Here is a 5929-nt window from a genome sequence, read left to right as displayed (position 1 = left end):
TCTTGGACATCTTTCTGGTTGCTGACTTTGCACAGCTACTCAAAATCCATTATTATTTCTTGTGTCTTTGCTTGTATACTTAGAACATGCTGAAGTCAGCACATACAAATTCATAAATTCAGACCTCAAGGGCTTTTCTATGAACGCCCTTTGGTTTTATGGAGGTGTTAACATAAACGATAATACTGCAAACAAATTTAAATGAAAGAAGAGAACATTTATTGAGCTCCTCCCATGCACCAGACCCTTAATAAAGACACAATTTCACTGAATCCCTACAACGAGCCTATATATTTCCAGTATGCTAGTATCAGGTCTAATGATTTGATTGTCTCCTTTCCAACACAACAGCCTGTACTATTCTTTTAATATAACAAAATTTCCATTTTTTTCTTCTGAGTGTGCAAAATTTCTTTACAACCCTTGAAAATTTGTTATAACAATTCTGTGTTTTATCATCTCAAGCAAGCTAACATTCTCTTGCCTGGACACTCCCCTATTCTCACACACATACACACTGGAAAGCACCCTGGATCTAAAGGCTCAGCATAAGCAAGAGTTCAGGAAGGAAGTGACAGGCATGTGCCCTCGTCCAGTTACCTCTGGGGCAGACGTTTGCAAACGGCATTTCTCAGGAAAATTCCTTGGGGGTCTTCAACAATTTTCAAAATGCAGCATAGAGGAGTCGTTAAGAATACGGGCTGCTGAGTTCATATCTCCAGTCTCCCATTCCCCAGCTGCATGTCTCTTGGGAAACGACTCCACATCTCTGTAAAATAGGAAGGATGGAGATGGTGAGAAGGATCGTATTCACAGTAGTGTTAGGAGGACTGAAATGAAATAGTACATGGACACAACTTAGCCTTGAACCCACGACCTTTAAGAGCATTCCAGAAATAATGAGTTATTATTCTGCAACTTGCTTTGCTCCTTCATACGAATACATCACAAGTTTTTCTTTCTCCTGACGACAAACATTTAGCTGATTTCCAATTTTTTTCCTTAATACATTGTGCCATGCTAAACATCCTCCCACGTTTCCACAGGTTTATGTGGAAACTGGTCTAGTGTGCACACACAGACTAGAGTTTGCTATTTGGGGAATGTTCATATGCAATTTGTCTAAATGCTCCAGAAGTCTTCTCTAATGTGTTTGTATCAAGCTTTATTGACCCCAGTAGTGTGTGAGTCACCATCATTTGATGTTGTCAGGTTTTATAAATGTGTCTCTCTGGTGTGTGTGAAATGATATTCCCTTTTCATTTCTGTTATTATCAACAAGGTTAAATGTGCATTGGACGTTCAGATTTCCTTTTCAACTAATTGCTTATTCACCATGATTTCCACTGCATTTTATTGGTCAAGGTAATGCATGGAGCCAGCCTAGATTCAAGGGGAAGAAAAACAGAGAAAACATCTCTAAATGGGTAAGGAACCACAGACACAGAAAAAAGGACGGGATTGGCAGCTGCCACCTTTGAAGACCATCGATCACAATCTGTATTGCGTCTTTATCTGTTGTACTGTTTGCCTTTTGTAAGTTTTTGAGTTAATTTTACAGGAGTTACCTATATCTTCCAAATAATCATTCTCTGTAGGTTATGCATCACAAATATCATTCCCTTCTATGTGGCTGTTCTTGACACACTTCACAGTGTCTTTTGACTCACGAGTTTTCAGTATTGCTGCGAGTACGCCATCTTTTAATTATTTTTCTTAAAAAGAAAGTTAGAACATGCAAGTTAGGTCTCAAAATATTTTTGCAATTCCCTCAGTTTAGTCCAGAGCAAACTGGGTAATACCAAACAGTTTCATGACCATGACCCCATGAACAATACAAATTTATCTCCAATTCACGATCTACTCCAAATATGACAGATCCAATAACTAAATTTAATCATGCTCAAAATGCTTCTTACTTTGCTTTTTCTCAGTGCATAAAATCCTAAGAATATTCTTTTAAAAACTCCTTATAAGAAACCTGACACCACCTCTCATTTCCTTATGCTCCAAAGTGAGCTGTAACATTGGACTTTAAGAAGTCCTTTGGGCAGAATGTCTTTCTCTTTGTTTTTCTTCCGCTGCCTGGCACATTTCTTAACATAAGGTAGGCACAACTTGACTGTTTGCTTCATTTTATTTAATTAAAGACACAAAGCCAAGGTTAAAATGGTTATAAAAGTTTATGAAGGAGTTTTTTAATCATTAAAGTTGAAGCCAATGAAGTGAAAGTTAAGACTATAAAACATCATTTTATTCCATCTAAAAAAGTCCTAATTATTCTGTTACAGATTACTACAAAGCATTTTAACAGATTAAAAAAAACAGCAAAGAGCACAAGGGTAAAATTTTATTTTATTTATTTATTTTTGACATTTATTTATTTATTTATTTATTTATTTATTTATTTTTTAGAGAGGGAGAGCTGGAGCAGGGGAGAGGGGCAGAGGAAGACAGAGAGAGAATCTTAAGCAGGCTTGACACTGAGCATGTAGTCCTTGATCCCACGACCCTCGGATCATGACCTGAGCTGAAACCAAGAGTCAGATGTTCAACCAACTAAACCACCCAGGTGCCCCATTTTTCTTAAAGTACACTAGAAGTCCCAACATGGGGCTCAAACTTACAACCCCAAGACCAAGAGTCACAGGCTCTGGTCTACAAACTTACCCAGCCAGGTGTCCCAGGTTGAGCCAAATCAGATTTTATTTCTTTGCTAGAGTTAATGAACCTTTTAGACTGTACTTTCAATATGAACTTATGATACTGTTCTTGAAATCTGTTCATGACTATTCATGGTGAAGAAGTTTTAGGTTCACTGAATTTACATGTTACAGAAAGTCACAGCTTAAAACATCAGAGCTAAGAAACCTGTGACTTCTAATTCAAGTTAATTTATGTGATGAATTTCTAGATATGCAAATTTGTAATAAGAGTGACAACTGTTTGTTTCCCCCCATATTTGGTGGCAATTTCTGGCTGAGTACATTTGATAATTTTTTTACATATTCATAAAATAGTTTAGGGTCTCTTATATGTTTGTTTCAGGGTACTAAGCCATGACTTCTTAAATTTTTAGCATAGTCCAGAGTCTCCAAAGACTTTAATACACTTTTTATAAGTGATTCTTCGAATACGGTGTGTCTGAAAGATAATCTGACAGCATAGATATGAAGTTATTGCAATCAATGACACTTTTTGAGAATCTTATAAAGGTCCAGACAATGTTCAAACAAATACACACTTACACAAGATTTTATTTATAAATTTAGGAATTCCAAAGAATCCTGAACTCCAATTCTTAGAACCCAGGTTAAGAAGGTTACCTTGGTCCAACCCCCTTATTGGAAACCAATGCCCAGAGAGGGGCAGGATCCAACACTTTAGTGGTGGAGCTGGACTGAGATCCAGCCCTTGCTGCCTAAAGTCAATACTCATTTTGTCTGCACTGTGCTTAGACTTACAAGAGGTTATAGAAACAAGTCCCAAGATTAGAATTCTAAGTTTTCATTAGATATGAAATGAACTCTAAACAAGATAATAAGTATAGGGGCACCTGAGTGGGTCAGTCCATTGAGTGTCTGACTCGATATCAGCTCAGGCCATGATCTCACAGTTCATGAGATCGAGCCCCCTGTTGGGCTCTGTGCTGTCAGCATGGAATTTGCTTGGGATTCTCTCTCTCTCTCTCTCTCTCTCTCTCTCTCTCTCTCTCTCTCTCTCTTTCTGCCTCTCCCTCAAAATAAATAAATAAACTAAACAAACTATAGGTATAATAATTATAGCATATATTTAAAAGTGGAAGATGATCAAAACAAACTATCAGAAGTGATAGCCTAAGCATGAGTGGCCAAAATAAATCTTATCAACCAAGGGTCATCAGTATAGGATGACTGATGGAAGAGAGGAAGGAAACAGGTAGGTTAAAAAAGAGGAAGGAAGAGAGGAGAAGGAGAGAAGAGTGGATGGGAAGGAAGAGGAGGGGAGGCTGAGGGAGGTCAGAAGTCGAGAAAAAGAGGAAGAATGAGTGGTGCCAGGGAGGTGGGAGGACTATGCTTCTGGAAGTTCTCTCTTCCTCAGAACCTACAAACCTGGAGATGACTCTAAAACTCACAGAAGGTTTAATGTGACGGGCTAATTTATGGAAACCATTGAATGGACTAAATACATATTTTAGAATGATGTAGAGGTCAAAACAAAGATGTTCATTCTAAAGAAACCCTTTTTGACAACAGTACATTGTGTATTTCTCCCTTACCCATGAGGATATGTTCCAAGACATCCAATAGATGTCTGAAACCATGGATAGTAACCAACCCTATATACACTATGTTTATTCCAATACAGTCCTACCATGAAGTTCAATTTTTAAATTGGACATTGTGAGAGATGAACCCAAATAATCATAAAATAGAACAATTATGACATTACACTGTAGTAAAAGTAACATGAATGTGGTCTCTCTCTCCATCCTTCCCAAAATGTCTTGTTGTACTGTACTCACTCTGCTTCTTGTGATTGTGTGAGATGATAAGATGCCAGTGTGATGAGTTCAAGTGAAGTGAATAATGTAGGCATCATGAGACTATACTGACCTTCCGATGATAAGTCAGAAGGAGGACCAAGTTTGACTGGGGGTAACTGAAACCATGGAAAGCAAAACCAGAGAGAAGGGGAGACAACTGTATTTCTAAAGAAAGTTACAGAATCTTGTTGGGCAATGTTAAGATTAAATTAACTATTCCAAGAGATTGAAATGATGTAGGAATAGAGTTGACCAAAGTCATAGAAATCTGCTAAATACCATCTTCAATATCTTTTAGGATTCTTAGGATTTTGTTTTCTTCAATAGCCTTTATGTTTTAAAATAATAGACGCCATTAGAAACAAGAATTTCAGGTACTGAATTTAAGTATATCTGTGAGATTCACTCATGCACATGGATTTCATTAAGTTCAGTGAAGCAAATAAAATCTATTGTTATGAAAGAGACCTTTGACAGCTCATAATTACATAAAAATAAATGCATCACTTTGAAGAGTAGAACAAAATTAAGATGTCAGCATTGATGGATCTCATAACTAAAATTTTTCAAAAAGCACATTAAATCTCAGTAATTTCTTTCTGTTTTGTGTAGGTCTATTAAAATGGTAACAAGTTTGCAGCAACTTCACAGTATTTAATCCTTAATACATCGTGAAAGTTAATTTTTAGAAATGATAGACAAAAATATATTATATTAAAAGGTGCTTAGTTAATTGAACCATGAAAGACTGAGATGGAAAGTGCAATAGGAATTCAACTTAAATTCAAAACCTGGGCTAAATATATAGAATATAAGTAAGTGATTGGCTCTAACACATATAAGGAGAGATTACAATATTAAAACAAAAAGTGTCATTATATGAGTTAAGTGTAAAAAAGGGTGGAAATTGATATTTTCTTTTTTTTAAAATAGTTTATTGTCAAATTGGTTTCCATACAACACCCAGTGCTCTTCCCCATAAGTGTCCTCCACCATCACCACCACCTCTTTTCCCCCCTTCAACCCTCAGTTCATTTTCAGCATTCAATAGTCTCTCAAGTTTTGCGTCCCTCTCTCTCCCCAACTCTCTTTCCCTCTTCCCCTCCCCCTGGTTCTCCATTAGGTTTCTCCTATTTTCCTGTTAGACCTATGAGTGCAAACATATGGTTTCTGTCCTTCTCTGCCTGATTTATTTCGCTTAGCATGACACCCTCAAGGTCCATCCACTTTCCTACAAATGGCCATATTTCATTCTTTCTCATTGCCATATAGTACTCCATTGTGTATATGTACCACATCTTGATCCACTCATCAGGTGATGGACATTTAGGCTTTTTCCATATTTTGGCTATTGCCGACAGAAGGGGAAAAGATAGTTGCAAATGACATATCAGATAAAGAGCT

This window comes from Suricata suricatta, chromosome 4, assembly GCF_006229205.1.
Source record: "Suricata suricatta isolate VVHF042 chromosome 4, meerkat_22Aug2017_6uvM2_HiC, whole genome shotgun sequence".
NCBI lineage: Eukaryota > Metazoa > Chordata > Mammalia > Carnivora > Herpestidae > Suricata > Suricata suricatta.
The sequence above is the reverse complement of the archived record's forward strand: the minus strand, read 5'-3'. Positions refer to the sequence as shown.